Source organism: Gopherus flavomarginatus, chromosome 5 (assembly GCF_025201925.1).
Source record: "Gopherus flavomarginatus isolate rGopFla2 chromosome 5, rGopFla2.mat.asm, whole genome shotgun sequence".
Taxonomy (NCBI): domain Eukaryota; kingdom Metazoa; phylum Chordata; order Testudines; family Testudinidae; genus Gopherus; species Gopherus flavomarginatus.
In genome coordinates this window covers 24,989,870-25,008,618 of record NC_066621.1, presented here as the reverse complement: position 1 = coordinate 25,008,618, position 18,749 = coordinate 24,989,870, and the positions used below count along the sequence as shown (strand labels likewise).

Sequence of the window (18,749 nt, the reverse complement as noted above, 5' to 3'; positions counted from 1 at the left end):
CCAATGCCGCTCACAGTCCCGGTACCGCTCTCCATCTCTGTACCAGTCATACTCGCGGCACCGCTCGAGATCCCAGTTACCGTCTTGGTACTCTGGGCACCGGTCCAGATCCCAGCACTGCCATACCTCTCGCAGCTGATCTCGGCACGAAGATTCAAGGCATCGGTCGACGTCCCGGCACCGTGCTGGTCGCAGGTCCCGGTCCCACTCTCGGCACCGATACGACTCCCAGTACCGTTCTCCAGTACTGCGTAGAGAAGGATCGACTGGACACAGAGACCTGATCCAATCGGCCTCAGCTCCCCCGTGGCCTCCTCGTCACCCATCCGCCTCATCCCATGCGGACAGTGCTTCCTATGGGGATTCGGAGACGCATACCCATGGCCCGGACCACTTACCTCATCAGTGGTCCTTTTGGACACCTTGGGCTTATCATCAAGCCCAAGGCGAACTGGCTGGCCCATCACGCTCCAGTCACTCAGAGCACCGCGTGCCAGAGGCCACTGTAAGCAGACCTCCCCCGGCTGGTACAGAGGAAACCAGTACCCACGCACTGGAACCGCACGATCTTACGGCTCCGGAGGTCCCCCAGGATCAGGAGTCAGTGCAGGACCCACTCGTCCCTGGGCTGTCATCCTCCTCTTCTCCGGATGAGGCAGTAGCGGGGACATCATCATCGGGCCCACTTCCGATTGACCTCAGGTCACACCAGGACCTTCTGCGGCGTGTTGCCCAGAATATTAACTTATTGGTAGAGGAAGTTCCAGAGGTGGAGGACCCGATGATAAGCATTTTGTCTGCGGAGACACCAACCAGAGTGGCTCTTCCCTTCATCCGTTCGATCCAGGCTAGAGCAGACACCATCTGGCAGTCCCTAGCATCCATTCCACCCACAGTCAGAGGGGTCAAACGGAAGTACATGGTGCCCTCCAAGGGGTATGAGTACCTCTATGTGCACCCCCCTCCCTATGCATTGGTTGTACAGTCCGTCAATGAACGGGAGCGCCACGGCCAACAAGCTCCTGCGCCTAAATCTAGGGAAGCCAGGTTAAAGGATTTGTTGGGATGGAAAATCTGTTCCGCGGGAGACCTCCAACTCAGGGTTGTGAACCAACAAGCCCTCCTGAGTAGGTACAACTACAACACCTGGGAGGCGGTAGGGAAGTTTACAGAGTTGGTCCCGCAGGACTCCAGCCAGGAATTTACAGCACTCCTGGAGGAGGGGAAGAGAGTTGCGCGGACCTCTCTACAGGCCTCGCTAGATGCCGCCGACTCGGCAGCTAGAATGGTCGCCTCTGGAATAGCCCTGCAACGTATATTATGGTTGCAAGTGTCCGGCTTGCCACCTGAACTTCAACATACCATACAAGACATGCCATTTGATGGACAGGGCTTGTTCTCACAAAAGATGGACCCCAGACTGCAGAGTCTAAAGGACAACCGCGTAATTAGGCGTTCGCTGGGAATGCATATGCCTCAGACTCAAAGACGGTCATTCTGCTCCCAACCTCAGTGCCCTTACCCCCCAGCTAGGCCAAGGCAAGACTGCCAGAAGACGAGGTCGTACCAACCACAGACGTCAGTCTGGACCTCAAGGGGGTAACAATTCCGGTCCCACCAAACCAACAGCGGGACCCAAATCAAACTTTTGAGGGTGCGCCCGAGAGCAGTGTACCAATTGCCTCCCAGGATCCCTTTCAGTTCTACAACCGCCTTTCCCCGTTCCTCCCTGCGTGGTCCCAATTAACTTCAGATTGTTGGGTCCTACGCACGGTGGAACTTGGATACCATCTTCAGTTTGTTTCACCCCCTCCCTCCCACCCACCTCCTCCTTGTCCCTCTTCAGGGACCCCTCTCACGAGCAACTCCTCCTCCAGGAGGTCCGGAGGCTCCTTTCAATCGAAGCTATAGAGGAGGTACCGGAGGAATTAAGGGGCAAGGGGTTTTATTCCCAATATTTCCTAATCCCCAAGGTAAAAGGGGGCCTCCGGCCTATCCTAGACCTGCGAGGACTGAACAAATTCATCAAAAAGTTCAAGTTCCACATGGTATCCCTGGGAAGCATCATTCCTTCCCTGGATCCCGGAGATTGGTATGCCGCTCTCGACATGAAGGATGCATATTTCCACATTGCAATTTACCCCCCGCACAGACGGTATCTGCGCTTTGTGGTAAATCATCAACACTATCAGTTTACGGTCCTTCCCTTTGGCCTCTCCTTGGCCCTTCCCTTTGGCCTCTCCTCGGCCCCTCGGGTCTTCACAAAGTGTATGGCAGTCGTCACAGCTTCCCTCCGTCGTCATTGAATACATGTCTTCCCATACCTCGACGACTGGCTTATTCGAGGGGCCTCCGAGGCGCAAGTCATCAGCCATGTGACCATCATCAAGGACCTGTTCACGTGTCTAGGCCTGATAATCAATTTGGAAAAGTCCACTCTGATGCTTATGCAGAGGATAGAGTTTATTGGGGCCATGCTGGACTCCAACCTTGCGACGGCCAGTTTACCACCACATCGTTTTCAGGCTGTAGTCTCCCTTGTACAAAGACTTCAGAGCTTCCCAACAACCTCTGCTCGCACTTGCCTTGGCCTCCTCGGTCACATGGCTGCATGCACATTCATCACAAAGCACGCCAGACTGCGAATGCGTCCTCTACAAATCTGGCTCTCCTCAGCCTATCATCCGGGCAGAGACGCATAGACATTATACTCACAGTTCCGCCGACAGTTCTGGGCTCCCTCGACTGGTGGCGAACGTCATCCCTGGTGTGTGCAGGTCTGCTGTTCCATCCACCCCAGCCCTCCACGTCCCTAACAACGGATGCGTCATCCCTGGGCTGGGGTGCTCACCTAGGGGACCTTCGCACTCAAGGCCTTTGGTCGTCCCGGAAGTTGACGTTACACATCAATGTCCGAGAGCTGAGAGCGGTCCGGCTGGGGTGCTGAGCGTTCCAACGCCATCTGCAGGGCTGTTGTGTTGCAGTTTTCACGGACAACACAACGGCCATGTATTACATAAACAAGCAGGGAGGGACATGGTCCTCCCCCCTGTGTCGGGAGGCGATCCAACTGTGGGACTTCTGCATAGCCCAGTCCATAGATCTAGTAGCCTCCTTTCTCCCAGGAGTCCGGAACACTCTCGCAGATCAACTGAGCAGATTCTTCCTGTCACACGAGTGGTCCATCCGTCCAGACATTCTCCATTTGGTTTTCTGGAGGTGGGGCTTTCCCCACGTAGACCTTTTTGCCTCCAAAGTGAACAGGAAATGCCAGTTGTTCTGCTCCCTACAAGGTCGCTCCCCAGGCTCCCTCTCAGACATGTTCCTAATTCCATGGAAAGGTCACCTCTTTTATGCCTTCCCACCATTCCCTCTCGTCCACCGAGTTTTACTCAAGCTCCGCAGGGACAAAGCCCGCCTAATTCTGATCGCTCCGGCTTGGCCGAGACAGCACCGGTACACACTGCTGCTCGACCTTTCTCTGACAGATCCGATTCCCCTGCCACTCTGTCCGGATCTCATCACGCAGGACTTTGACAGGCTTCACCACCCAGACCTGCAGTCCCTTCATCTGACAGCATGGCTGCTGTCTGGTTGAGCCAATCAGAGTTGCGTTGTTCCACCTCCGTGCAGCAGGTGCTGCTGGGAAGCAGAAAGCCTTCCACGCGAACAACATACCTCGCTAAATGGAAGCGCTTCTCTCACTGGTGCACCCAGCATGACCTTACTCCACAAACTGTATCGGTCCCCACTGTCTTGGACTATTTATGGTCCCTCAAAGAGCACGGCCTGGCGATCTGTTCTATACGAGTGCATCTTGCAGCTATTTCCACCTTCCATCCTGGGGAAACTGGCAGTTCCATTTTTTCTCACCCCATGGTTTCCAGATTCCTCAAAGGCTTGGAGCGACTCTACCCTCAGGTCAAATGCCCAACCCCTACCTGGGATCTAAACCTCGTATTAATCAGGCTCATGGGTCCCCCCTTTGAGCCTTTAGCTACATGCTTGCTGCTGAACCTGTCCTGGAAGACAGCATTCCTCGTCGCTATCACCTCGACTAGGCGAGTCTCAGAACTTCGAGCATTGACTGTGGATCCCCCTTATAAGGTGTTCCACAAGGACAAGGTGCAGCTGCGACTGCACCCGGCATTCCTCCGTAAGATGGTCTCTGCCTTCCATGTTAATCAGGACATCTTTCTGCCAGTCTTTTTTTCCGAAGCCGCATTCATCGCTCAGTGAACAACAGCTGCATACTCTGGATGTCCGCAGGGCTCTCGCCTTTTACATCGAGAGGACCAAACCCTTCTGACGTTCACCTCAGCTATTTGTAGCGGTGGCAGAGCGCATGAAGGGCGTGTCAATCTCTTCCCAACGAATTTCATCTTGGGTGACATCCTGTATTCGGGCATGCTATGACTTGGCTCACGTTCCGACTGGTCATCTCACTGCCCACTCTACCCGGACTCAAGCCTCATCTGCTGCATTCTTGGCACATGTTCCCATCCAGGAAATATGCCACATGGCTACCTGGTCTTCCATCCACACCTTTACATTGCACTACGCATTGGTCCAGCAATCCAGAGACGATGCCGCCTTCGGCTCATCGGTCTTACATTCCGCAACGTCTCACTCCGACCCCTCCGCCTAGGTAAGGCTTGGGAATCACCTAACTGGAATGGATATGAGCAAGCACTTGAAGAAGAAAAGACGGTTACTCACCTTTGTAATTGTTGTTCTTCGAGATGTGTTGCTCATATCCATTCCAAACCCGCCCTCCTTCCCCACTGTCGGAGTAGCCAGCAAGAAGGAACTGAGGGACGGATGGGCTGGCAGGGGTATATATCAAGCGCCATAGCGGCGCCACTCCAGGGGCGCCCTGCCGGCCCACTGAGTGTTGCTAGGATAAAAGTCTTCTGACGAACGTGCACACGGCGCGTGCACAGCTAACTGGAATGGATATGAGCAACACATCTCGAAGAACAACAGTTACAAAGGTGAGTAACCGTCTTTTTCCTTTTGAAAGATCTAGTGTGGATAGTTTTGAAAAGGTCTCAGATGGAGTAACAGCTGTTAAAAAAGTTAAGCAGCCCTATAGCCAAGTGGCTGTGTTTGGCCAGCTTGTTGGGAAGACAATGGTGTTGGGAAAGAAATTTCTTCATGCTGATTCTTTAAGTGAGCAGTATGTGCTTCAGGGTCTGAGGACAGATGTGGTTACCGGTATTTCAGAGCAGAACAGTTTTATGGCTGAATGCTTGAGGATGGAGGGGGGAGCAAGCGAATGCTCACCCTCAGACTCTTTGGATTTGTGTGGTATCCACCCATTGCAGTTTGGCTGGTCCATACTCTGCTGGGTACCAGACCCTGCACAGAGAACTGCTAAGAGCAAGGATTGACGAGGCAGCAAGCATCTGGCCATGAACTCTTGCTAAGTGTCCCTGCAGTGATGTGAATGGGAGAGACCAGGATGTGCCTTTTGAGTCTTGCCAGGGCTCCTGGAGAATCTGCCTAATTGTCCCCTGACTGGTGTAGCCCCGTGTCCCATGACTGACAGGTGATCCCTCTTCTTGCAGGCTCTGCACAACCGCTATTCGCGGAGCCTGGACACCATCCTCAGGGGCCAGTTGACAGAGACCCCCACCATGGACAAGCTGCAGCACCTCTTGGAGATGAGTAGAATGGATGGTCTGGGGTGGAATTGCCCCTGAACCCTGTGGGAGGGCAGCAAAGGAGAGACTAGAAGAGCCACGTTTCCATTGTGTCCTCCCAGCTTGGACCCAGCCGGCCACGCGTTCCCAGAGCTGCCAGTGCAGCGGGAAGGAGCTGGGACTGTCAGCCAGAGCTCTGCACGGTTGCATTAAGCACTAAGAGTGAGCACCAGGCCTGGCTGGGGCCTGAGAGACTGAAACCTCGGCTAGATGCAGGACATGGACCACTGAGAAAAGTCACTGGCTGTTCTCTAGGGAGATTCTGAGATACAGGAGGAGCCTCAGGGAATCAGCTCTTCTGTCCTACGGACACTGCAGTTCCCAGAGGGATTGTCTTCAGGGTCATTTCATCAATCCTACCAAGGCCTTTGCAGCTGGGGTCCAGGGCAGGTGCCTTGATCCTGACGTGCTGTTCATGGATCAGAGGTTCAGAGCAAATAGACCAGCCCCACGACTGACCATTGTCCCAACCTGGAGAGACAATGAGCTTGTGCCCAGCAAGATGTGGGCAGTGTCATGACCCCCTTTTTCATGCTCTGCGACCAGGGCTCGGCTATTCCACCCTGAGCACAAAGTCTCAGCCCCTTGCAGAGGGGGAGAGGCTCGTTTGTAGAGAATGTACCCCTGCCCACTGACCCTCTCCTGCCTCCTTCTGCCGCAGCACGTCCATGTCTGGCTCCATTCAAAAAAGACCCAGGAGAGAGCCAGGGCTGTACAGACGAGCGCTGCCCTGCTCAAATTCGCCACCTCCCTGCATGGATTTGACGTAAGTGACCTCTGACCCCAGCATCCTGCAGAGTCACGGCTTGAGTCAAGTTCCTCATCCCCTGGCTAATTGGTCCCCCCTGGATCCGTAAGGAACTGCATTCCATAGGCTGCTGGCTGGCAGGGTCATGCCTGGCCTCAGGGCCCTTGTTATACTGGAGCAGCTAGGCAGCGAGTGCTCATCAAGGGCCCTTGCCCCAGTCCCTTTGCTCTGAGCTCCCTTGGAGGCAGAGAGGGAGAGGGCTCTTGCTTCTCTCTCCCAGTGCCTCCTACAGAGGAGTGGGAGCAGAGCTCAGGTCCAGGTGCGCTGGGTAGCTGAAGGGAGAATGTTGATGGATTCCCCTCTCCTCCTCCTTCCACCAGACCTCCTCCGACTTCTCCAAGGCAGGCGAATTTGTGCTGCAGCTGGGTCTCTATATATCTCACCCAATCGATGATATCAGCCAGCAAGCCAGGGGTAGGATATATTGGCTTCACTGTCTCCTGCTTCAGAGGAGGGGTAAAAAACCCAGCTGGGCAATGGGACCCCATGGAAACGAGCTTCTCGGAGACAAGCTCCAGCTGGCCATTGGGACGCCTCTAGAACTAAGGCTCTCCATTTAGACCCGCTGTAGCGGGGAAGAGGAACCCGAATAGAAACAAGGCCCCTCCTTTGAGACTCCCTCTGCTGGGCAATGGGACCCTACAAAAAGAAGTCTCCTTCTCTGAGACCGACCCCAGCTTAGATGATGACTTTCTCTCCCCCTCTCTCTGAATTAGGGAGATGAGTGTGCAAGTGCCAGGGAAATTGGCTGCTTTATCTCAGAGCCCAGCTCTGTTCCCCAGCCCAGGGAAATCAGCCCACCCCGTACGGGGCAGCCAGCTCATGAGGGGACAGGAACGGAGCTATTGAGACACATGGAGGGAAAGAGCCCATCATGAGGACAGGGGCAGGAGCAGGGACCACAGGAGACGGACACAAAGCTTGTAGGATGTCGCCAGTCAGGTAGCTAGGGCCAGATCCTGACTTCGGTGGTTGTGGGGGGTTCACAGTACTAGACACCCCCATTAACAGGCACCCACTCCCAGATCACGACTGTAAGGGTCATGTGATGGCTGAAACAAATCCCCCTTCTAGTACTAACCCGCCTGGTATGGACCCTGTGATTCCATTGGGCCATGGATGCCAAGAGGACCCTGGCCAGTGTGCACCTAGAAGGAAATAGGCACTGAAAGCGGAATGCCAAACCTCCTCAATGGGTGTGTCGTTCTCCCCCAGGGCTCAACACCAGAGGGGCACCAGACCTGTGGTGCCGGGATGGGCTCCATGATCCCAAGTGCCTGGGGTACAGAAACCTGGCCAGGGTGGGAGAGGAAGGACTCTCCGCCGGTGCATTGCAGCAGCTCAGGTGTGGAGTTGTCTCCCCCTGCAGTGAGTGTGTCATGGACACAGGGCAAGAGCCTGCTTCTTATTTCCAGCAGAGTATGTGAGGCTCCTGGGAATGTCAGTGAGGTGAGGCGTGGGAATGAACCAGATCTAAAAGACCCCTAATCTCGAGTGGGTGAGCTGCAGGAGCTATCGCTGCTGGGAGCAGTAGGGGTGCTGCGTTGTCTGTGTGAGCTGGGTTCCAGAGCGCGCAGACACATTCCCAGCATCTCATGGTACCTGCGTTGAATCCTGCTCCATAAAAGCTATTTGAGGCCTCAGTGCTTGCAGCCTCTTACTGAAGGGGGTTCCTGGTCCAGGGGACCCCAAAGGTTGACTGCCCCAGGACTCTTCTCCACCTTGTGAGCCACTAGAGGGATTTAGAGCCGGGTTCTGGGCCACTGCAAGGGCTCTGGTTCTTTTGGTTTTAGGTCTTTAGCGAGCAGTTCACGGAGGACCAGAAGATATCTTTCCTCCAGGCGGGGCTGCTGGCCATCCACCATCCTCTGCTCCGTGTCAGCCAGGCTGGCCTGGTGCTGATGTATTCCATCCTGGGGGAAGCCGGCCAGCTGCTAGAGGATGAGGTAAACAAAGAGGGGTCACCTGGGGAGGGACCCCCAGGGCCTTTCACCTCCAGGCCATTGAAGATCACTCCCATCCCATCCCCATGTGCTGACCAGGGAGCAAGGAGAGGATGAACCCAGGCAGGTGCCATTGGTCGGTGCCAGCTTGTCCCCTGAGCAGCTCAAAGCAGGGCAGACCCAGCTCTCCAGCAAGGCTATTTCCTAACAGGTGTCACATCAACACGGCATGCTGCCATTGCTCATGCTAGGGGCTGCCAACTCCCCTAGCCACCTCTGTGAGCCTTCCCTACCCCTCCGGGCCTAAGGCCGGTTCCTAGTGCTCTAGTATCATGTTATCCCAGCCCCCACCTGCTCTGGAAGAACTGGAGGAGTCAGTCAGCAGAGGCCCCATTCACCAGAGATACTGTCCATGGCATCATGTTAAGGGAGATCCCTTGGGGAAAGGGGTCCACTTCCTCTCACTCCCCCCCCCAGCACTACTGCCCAAAGCCTCACAGCCCCTCAGCTGGAGGGTGCGAGGGTGGCTGAGGGGACTCTGGGGAGCGGAGCTGGATTCCTGCTGGGACTGAGAGGAGTGGGGGCAGGAGTTCATTCCACAATGGTGGGAGAGAGGATGGAAGTCACTAGAGAAGAGACAAGATTTCAAATTGGGGGTTGGGTGGGGAGGAAATTTTGCTGGCTCAGACATGGGGAGGAAATTTTGCTGGCTCCCGGTGCCGTTAATGCCCTTTGTTCTCGTGGGTGTCCGAGTCTCTGATTGATCCTTGTTCCCTTGCAACAGGAGGACATTACAGTCAACATCATGGTACAACGATTTAATATCAGGGGCTTGGGCCAAGTGCCCGAAGCACCGCAAGGGCTGTGCACCGTAGGGCAGTCTTGAAGACCCCCCACCCCACTCCCACAGGCACTGCTCTGTTTCATTGTGCCTGAGGGGAAGGGCTTGGGGGGAGCGGCCATAGAGCCCGCAGCACTGAGAGAAACCAAGGCCGAGCACCTTGCTCTGAACACCCTGCCCCACCCCGACCCTTGGAGCTGGGGCCAGGCCAGATACTGGTTAGGAAGAATCAGGCTGTGGGGCTGGCCCAGAAGTGAGAGCATCCACAGAACCAGGGGTTATGCTCAATAGCCATTGCAGTCTGGGAGGGGTGTGCCTAATCTTTTGGAAAATCCCTTGAACATGTTGAAAGTGATACATTGGAACACATCTTATCTTAAAAGGCGTTGTAATGCTAATGTTGCACTCTTAATGCCTGTAAACAGTATTAGAACTTTTCACAGGAGAAAAGACATTCCAGACTTAATATGCTGTATGAAAAGGGAAACTGAGGCACACTACCATATTGCTTTCACGCATAAATGCCAAAATTCCTGTTCTATGGTCAACATTGATATCTACATTGACTTGAAGCTAATTGGGTTCCAAACATTGGCCAGCGTGTGTATGCATAAAGTAGCTATGTTCTTTAACTCTTGGCAAGATCACATGAGACATACAGGAATCCTCCTGCAAGAGCAGATCCAATCCTCTATTGTTCTACCCAAGTTTTACCCTGAGTTTGTAAAAAGATTCAGTCATGTTACTGAACATGAGTTGGATAAATCATTTCTGTTACGCACTGACATGGTTTCTAACGCAGTACAAGCTGTAATGAGCCAGAACCCAGGATGGGAAGCTTTTGGGATGCACTCAGAGATGTTTGTGTCATCTGTTCCTGCATCAATTTTGCATTGGGGGTGTGACGTTATGAGTGTAATATAATATCTCATTGAAAGGTAACAGGGCCAGAAAGAGTTAATTACCTCATAGACTGACCTGACCCATGGCTGAATTTTAGAGACTTGTTAGCAAGATATGTAAATGAATAGAGCTTTGAAATGCAAGTCTGCATTGTTAGAGGTAGAAGGGTAGGTGTTTGCTCAGGTCTTGTGATGTAACCAAACAAGTCTTGTCTATTGCGATAGCTTTGATTCAAAGATCAAAAAGGGAATATTAAGATTTAGGAAGATACTTGAGTGAAATAGTGTTATTGTCTATATATCTCTTTGAAGGTTGTGCTAAACTGTATCTGAACTGTTTAATGGATAAATTACCCTGTGCTAATTGCCAGGATGTTTGGGAGAAGAAAAGTTAAGCCTATTGTTTTCTCAAGCCAAAAGGCTGCTGGAAATGTATAAGAACCCCGGACACAATCCTACTTCATCTCAGATCTGCTTTGGGTTTCAAGAAGGGGAAACCTTAAGCCATAAGGATTGAGATCCCCAGTCACTGACTGGAGTCACCCTGAATATAGACATTGAACTATAACCTGTGGACTATTTCTAAAAGGACTTTTGGCAACTACAAACTCATCTCTACTATGTATCTGAACCTCAAGAATTGAATTCAAGTCTGTATGTATATTGATCTTTTAACCAACTCTCTCTCTCTCTTTTTAAATAAATTTTAGCTTAGTTAATAAGAATTGGCTAATAGCATTATAAGATCTAAGTTATAATTGGACCTGGGTATGTGGCTGATCCTTTGGGATCGGAAGACCCTTTTCTTTTATATGATGAGGTAAGATTTTCAGTAATCATCATCACATCTGACGTGTGTGTCTGGATGGAGGCCTGAGGCTGGGCACGTTAAGGGAAGTGCGGTGTTTGAACTTCAGAGTAACCAGTGAGGTATTATAGAAGCTGTTCTGTGCTGGCTTGGTAAATCTAAGTACTGGAATAACCACCAGCTTCTGGGGCTTGTCTGCCCCATTTTGTTTGCAGTTCACCCTAACTGAGTGACCTCAGCTGGCTCCCATGGGCAGCACCATCACAGTAGCCCAGAAACCCTCAGTGCCCTGGCTCAAGCAGGAGCTCAGAGCTGCCAGATTCCTTTCCATGGAGCTGGGAGCCTGGCTCCCTGGGTCTGTGGCCCCAAGGCAGTCCCACCACCAGCCAGGGAACCCAGGGCTTCCAGACTCTGCTAATGTAACCCATGTGCCTAATAGGGAGATATCTCTTTAAGAGACCCACTTTGGGAGGTAGGAGTGAGTTGTGTCTGGGTCACTGTTGCTAGGCAGATTAAGCACTTCACATCCAGAAGCTTTTGGAATTGGGGGTGATAACTCTGGGTCTGCTCCAATAGGTTCCCCGTTGCTGGGATGAGACTCCAGGAGGGCAAGCAATCAGGACAGATGCTTTGCAGAAGGCCACGTGCCCTGGGTGAGTTGGGAGAAGAAGCTGAGCCCAGGAGCAGGCAGCAAGTTGCTGCCCCTAACTCTGAAGCATTTTGCAGCAGGTGAGTGATATTGTGAATCCTCTAACAGGGATGCATGGGACGGAAAATCACTTTTATTTCAATTGTATGTTTTGAATGTTGTTTTGATTTTAGCCAAACTGTTCTAGTTACATTGTCTCAACTTGTCTGAGTCACCAGCTTTCCTCATTACTGCATTTAAAGAAAAGAGTCATTTCTAATTTGCTATTCTCAGTTTTGTATTTTCTTGTAACAGGGTTTTCTTTAAATCTAGACACGTAACTGAATGGCTGGTTAGTCAGCTGGCTGGCTGGCTAGCAGGAATTTCAGCAGAAGAAGATTCCAGCTGAAGCTTCCTACAAGCAATGGAGGGAAGATGTTTTAGACTCAGCGCACTGTCTAGATTTCGTGATCAAAGACTGTAACTGAGACTTGGATGAACAAAATCTGAGCATTTGGGAACTTCTCACTATTTCTGTGGGGACTGAACTGTTCAGATTTTAATTAGTTTTCTTTATTTGTTTTTATGTATAACTGTGAAGGTAATGTCTGTGGATTGTAAAGTAGCCATGTCATGCTGTAAAAATTAGATGATTTGTCTATCATAAGACTTTATAAAGTTATTTAATTAAAATCATTTCAGTTCCTTTTGGGACTTGAATGTGGGGAGGTTGACCCCGTGCAGTCCTTGCTGAAAATCCTTACAGACTGAACTCTGAGTCTCCAGATACTTTCTATGGGAGTTGGGTTTTTTGTTTAAGGCGCTGGAGACGGGAAATGAAATGAGGTTACAAATTGGCACCCGAACAGACAGGGCAGCAGGTTGAACCGGTCAGCCCACTGCTGCTCTGGAGTCCTGGCCGCCACCCCTGCTCAGCCCGCTGCTCTGGGGTTCCGGCTGCCGGCCCCTTGAGACTCACTAGAGAACCACCTTTTGCGTACCTGACTAGACTATGCAGGTTAGCCCAAGAAGTTTAGGAGGCTGGTGGGTAAAAGATACTGAATTGGACTCTCTTGTATACAAAATCAATTTTTCCGTGGTTGTTGGCATAAATCCTTATTAAATGCGCTCTTATTAAAAGGGATTAATTGTAGTGGTAGGGAAAAAAAAGTCTCTTATGCCACACTCCTTTTTGTGGTGAGATCCATTGAAAGGGAGCACTCTCATAAACAGAAGAGGAAACTTCAACAAGCACTAGAAGAAAAAAGAAGGCCACTGAGTAGGAGTAGTTTGCATTTGATGATGGCATATGAAAATACTTCCTAGTGCCCATGAAGAAGTCACTGCAATAGCCTGGAAGCAGAAATAGCTGCAGGCTGAGCAGCAGTTGGTAGGACTGCAGTTGACCCAGCAAAGTTCTGAAACGTCCATTGCAGATACATGATTTACTCCTCAAAGACCCAAAGAATGTAATAAACAAGCAATACCAAGATTTAACAGAAGAAATCTTTTATGTTTTAATTGTGGGCAAATAGGACATTTTCAAAATGAATGTCAGAATTCTCCTGACCCAAATTTAATACATCAGCAGTTGACTGGTAGACATTCAAACCAGAACAAGTTTGAGCCAGGAAGAAAAGAAACTAACATCTCTCAGAGCAAGGCTGCTAGTCAATGGCTCCAGGAGACAGGTGTTACCCAAATGGGTTAGTAGGGCCACCTGGCAGTTAGCAGGACTTGCTTACCTTGGCTATATATACCTAGATGGAGTAAAGAGTATGTGCCTAATAGATACTGGTTCTCAAGTTACTTGCATATGTGAAACTCTGTAATGAGCACTTATCTTATCAGAAGTTACAGGCAATTGGCCGTATAGTTCAGATAGAAGGGGCAGGAGGGCAAATGGTTCCATACCTGAGATACATAACCTTGAAGATATGATTCCCAAAGTTCATCTGTGGGACTAATGAACAACATGTGGTGCTGGTGCGTAAGAAGACTGGAGCTCTTGGGATAGTGGTGGATTATAGAAAACTGAACAGCATTACCAGAAAGGATGCCTATCCATTACCCAGGATAGAAGCCGCTGCAAAGGGATTAAGGTACCTAACTACAAAAGTAGATCCCCCAAGCCCCTGCCCCCTCACCCTGTAGATGCCTGCGTGCGTAGGCATGTGCCCAGATACCCGAATCCTGACCTCAGAGCCTGCGGCCTGGCAGATCCCCAAAGTAGGCCTCAGCTGCAGAGCCTTAGCTGCTTGGCCTTTACAGACAATTGGGTCCCCCCCCCCACAAACACAGCCAAGGTAGGGTGCTGCCTCTCCTCCTTGCACTCACTAGCACAGTAGTTGGAGCAGTCACCCATGACCTGGGGTGCCTGGGGTCAAGCCATGGCTCCAAATGAGGCCAAGGTGCCACCCGGTCTCCCACTTCCTGGCTGCGTACCCGGACCCCTGGGCCAGCACCTCCCTCCACATTTGTTGTGGAAAAGCAGGGGTGACATGGCTCAGTTTCCTCACTCCTGGAGCAGGTTCACAGCTGAGCTTCCCATCTGGAGCTAGATAAGGGCTGAGCTCCCTGGGCAGGCTGGGCTTAGCGCATGCTCTCTCCTTGGCATTTCTGAGGGGTGGTTCAGCAGGCTCACCTCCAGGGAGCCTGGGTGGCAGCAGGAGGGCACCTACAGTTAGATACAGCCTGACAACACCTGAGCGCCCTTTGTGGATCACCCCCTCCCTGGGCCTAAGTGCCCATCTGTGCAGGGGGGCACTGGGGGAGGGTATGTAACCCACACATCTTCTGGGTGTGGTGTTCTGGCCCAGCTAGTCGCACTGAGCCCACTTGGTGGGGTGGGGGAATGAGTCTGCTTTGCAGCTTTAGCTAAGAGCCAGTTGGCTTTTAGCTCATGCGGTAAAGGCTCATGGCCTAAGCTCCTGAGGTCCTAGGTTCCATCCTGGACAAGCCCCCACTTGTAACGGTACTAGACCCCGGTCATCAGCAAGCGAGATTGAACCTGGGATCTGTCAAGCTTTGTGTATGGCTCAGGCTGTAGAGCAGAGACCTTTACCTCTCTGTCTCTCTAAGTGGTCTCAATGTCACTAGAGAGACCAGAACACCACACCCAGAAGGGGTATGGGTTACAGGTAAATACAGGCAGGGATGAGGTGCTCAGATACTGCAGTGATGGAGGAGTCCTAGAAATAGTGAGTGAATGGGATTCATTGGGACTTCTTGCTGGTGTCTGCAGGCCCCCCCTCAGCTATGGAGGGGATGTTTAGTGATGGCTGCTGATTGTTCCCACTAGTCTGCTGCCTCCTTGTCATGGGGCCGAGAAGTACAGCGCTGGCCTGGTCTGCCAGGGCTCTCCTGAGCACTGTGGCTCTGACCTCTGCTTCCTTCCTTTCAATTGTGGTCCTCAAAGGCTTGAGCAGGACAGCAAGTCCTAGGTCCGCTGCCTGGCTTCTCAGACCATCCTAATCCTAGATGCCTTCAGGGACCAACCCCCCTCTGGCTGCAACCTACCCACCTTCGCCCACAGGATCAGAAGGATGTGTGCTAGGTAGAGTCCACCAACTGCCCCTGCTCTGCTAAAAGCCAGCCCCCTTCCTTTGGGGCTTTGTGCACCGCAGCCTGCCTCAGTGGGGTGAAATACTTGGTGTCTATGGGGGAGGCTCTTCCCACCACCCCAGACCCTGGCTTCTTCCCCATCAGCTGCCTGCCCTGCCATGTGCAATCCCTCCTCATACAGAGCAGCCCCACTTCTCCATTTCATTTTGATGCATTTATTTATGAAGACAGCACAAGGAACAGACATGTCCATTGGAAAAAACCATGTACAGCATGAGGCTTCAATAACCCCATTTACAGTAATACATCGAGGTATAAAATATATACACACCTTGTCCTCTGCACAGAACACAGACTGTGCCGCTGGATCCCACAACCCATACAGAGAAAAGCTGTAGCAAGCGTTGACATCTCCAAAAACATCTCAGGGCAAGAAAAGGCACCTGCTGTTTGCAACACTTGTACAGTACAGACACAGGGTGAGGGCTAGACTAAGTGCCCAGTGTTATTTCTGCTCCATCTCTACCATCTGGATTTCCATACACAGCTGCTCCCACTGAAAATGCAGGGCAGGGGTAAGGTTGCTATCCCATCACTAAAAGAGCCTCAGTATAAAGCAATGTTCCTTCCTGTGTCTGGGGATGAGGGAGAAATCACACAGACAACTACACCAAAGGCCAGGCATCATCCCACGGTAAAGCAGGGCTGTAGTGTAAGGTGGAGGAGCCCCTGGATGAACAAGGTGAGGCATGGGACAATGCAGCTAAGAATTGCAGGGCTGGGCACCAGAAGAATCTCCTGGTGGAACTCGTGGTATGGCAGGGAAGGGGTGGAAGGATCCTTGCTTGGGGTCAGTCCTACTACCAATGGCCCACTGCCTTTGCAGAGGCACGAGGTCACCAATGAAGGCCATTCATCCTACTCCCTTGGGTCTCATGACCCAGCACCCCCAGGAACGTTAAAACAAGCGACCGTGTTGTTAGGGCTGAAGGGGGTGGTGGCGTGGGAGATGCTGACCCTGTGATGGCACCAGTCAACCAAGAGAGAAATCTGACCCTTGTGCTCTTTGGGGGATTGTACCTGAAATGAGGGTCAGCGGGAGGCATGATGGGACTGCAGCTGGAAGAATGAGGGAGTCGAAGGGCTGAGTGTAAAGGACCAGGAAGGAAGCAGGGTCTGGGAGAGGGTCAGTGCTGGGACATTCTGTTGCTCATGAGAATCCGCCTTACAAGTAGTGCAGCACCTGGTCTGTAACCCTGACGCTGGACAGCACCGCCAAGCGAAGACCACAGCTGCAGGCACACGGCCCTGCCCAACATAAAGCCTGCAGCACAGGGCCCTCAGAAGGGGGGGGTTACTACTGTGTGCTGAGGAGCATGAGGGATGGGACTTGTCAGAATCACAGGCTTCCCACAAGGCTTGAGGGTGGGAGGGGGCAGCTAAAGGAGTTGGTTCTGAAGAGGATGCTGCCCTGTCACCAGTGATTAGAGGGAACAGGCTAGTACTCTGACTCTGGGGTGCTAACAGCTAATCCAGTGAGCTGTGGGGTGCTAGACCTTAGCCCTGGCCCTGCTGCGCCCATGGTAGCAGATGGGACAGAGTGAGTCCCAGCTCCAGGAGGGTACCACAGCCAGTGCTGCGAACGAAGCTGCATGGCCCATATGGCCGGGAGAGGACAAGGGTGGAGCAGTTGGGGCGGTGGGAGGTGCAGAGAGTCTAGCAGGACTCTAGACAGAAAGCAGAGCAAATAGTGCAGAAACAGCAAGTTCAATTGCCTCCATTGTCAGTTAGGGCATCTTCCCTGGGCCTGGGCCCCCAGGAGAGTTCTGCATGAGCAGAGGCTGCACAGACAGCAGATAAGGGAACAGGGCCCCTAGGTGCCATGCTAGGGGTACATGCAATGCCCTGCAGTGTAAACAAAAAGAAAGTCATTCCAGGGAGGCAGTTCAGACCTGTAACTTCCATCATCTCCCCACGGGTCAATTTCACCATCAGTCTGCAGGAGGCACCATTGCTGCAGCAGCCTTGAAGGCTACCTGTGCTGACCTGTCCCTCCCCCTTCTTGTGCAGTGAATAGGGGAAGGCAGTCACTGGCCTGTCAAGTCCTGGATGGTTTTAGGGCCAGAAAGGATGAGGGAGAGAGAGGTAGTGGGAGCAGGGTTGGGAGAGGTTGGTGGTCAGATGCAGATGCCATTTTTAAGGGTGTAGGTTACACATCCACAAATGAGTGTGTCTATGGGCCTGACTCTCGTGGCCCTATAGACGCTGCAGCGACAGGGCAGAATCAGAATCAGGGCTAGGGAGATGCAGCTCACTGCAGTTCCCAGGCGTGCATCCACCTTAGACTCCTTTCAGCCCGAGTTACCCTCCCCGGCTGCTAGTGCCAACACCATGAAGACTTGTGGGGGTGAATTTATCTCCTGAGCCCTCGCTGTCCTGCCCTGTTACCTGCTTCCCATAATAGATGCACCCAGTTAAACTCTCCCAGTTCACCCACTGCCCCTGCACGGAGGCATTTGTTCCCCATCTCCCCACCTTACATGGTGCCATCAATGTGATTGTACCCAAAGGGGCCTCTTGATTTCTGCTGTCCTTTTGCCTGTGCTGGTGCCTGAAAGTACAATCACGTGCAATCACTAGCAGGCAGATTTTGAAGACAAGGAACAAATGACTCTTTAGTTCTTCCAAGAGGCTAATGTGCTCAGCTACCAAGGACAGCAGGGGTACATCAGGGGGTGTGCTTTGAGTTACTGGCCCCCAGAAGGGGTACAACATATATAGTTCAGGGGAATGTGCTTCCCCTTTGATTGTACATTACAAAGCTGCCCCTTATTCCCATGATTAAGTGGCGTTGTGCTTTCAGCTAGGGCTGTTCCAGGATTTTCACCCTGGTTAAGAGGAAGGATAATTTTGTGGCTAAAAGTCCAGGGAACAGATCCTCAGCTGGTGTAAACCATCCTTGCTCCATCAATGAAGTTGTGACCATTTTCACCAGCTGAGAATCTGGCCTAAGGACATTTGGATTCAGAAAGAAACGGACATTAATCCGGTGGCTGGGAAAGAGTCCCTGTGCTAGGGGCCATTTCACCCAAACACAAGCTGTATGCAAAATGAGCTTAGGGGAAACTCCATACCCTTATTCTCACATGGGTCCTGAATATGATGCCACAGGAGGCTCCTGTTAAATTAGGCTTAAGTGCAGCCAGATCATGATAAAATCGGTCACTGCATGGTTCCAGACAAGGAGCTATTCCCAAGGGGCCACAGCCAGCGTTGGGACTAGGAGGGCGCACGCTGATTTCACTAAATCTGAGGGCCCCACTTCCCAGGTCCTCAGTTTCAGCTCAATCAGTGTCAGGCTACCTCAGTGCTTTCAAGAACAGGTAGGCCAGGGGTTGGCCTGGGCCCTTCTGGGCTCACAGCAGGATTATTGTGGGCTCGAGAGGCATTCCGGTGTCCGCCTGGCCCACATTGGCTCAAGGTGGCATTCGGAGCTCCTCTTGACAACTTGCAGACAGGGTCTCCATGTAAGAGTCAGGGTCATGGTTTT

The 18,749-nt window shown here is 52.1% G+C and overlaps 1 pseudogene; it reads left to right on the top strand.

Moving 5' to 3' along the window:
• LOC127051467 (uncharacterized) overlaps window positions 1-15,315 on the top strand; it is a 99,825-nt pseudogene extending 84,510 nt beyond the window's left edge.
• The last annotated feature ends 3,434 nt before the right edge of the window (window positions 15,316-18,749 follow it).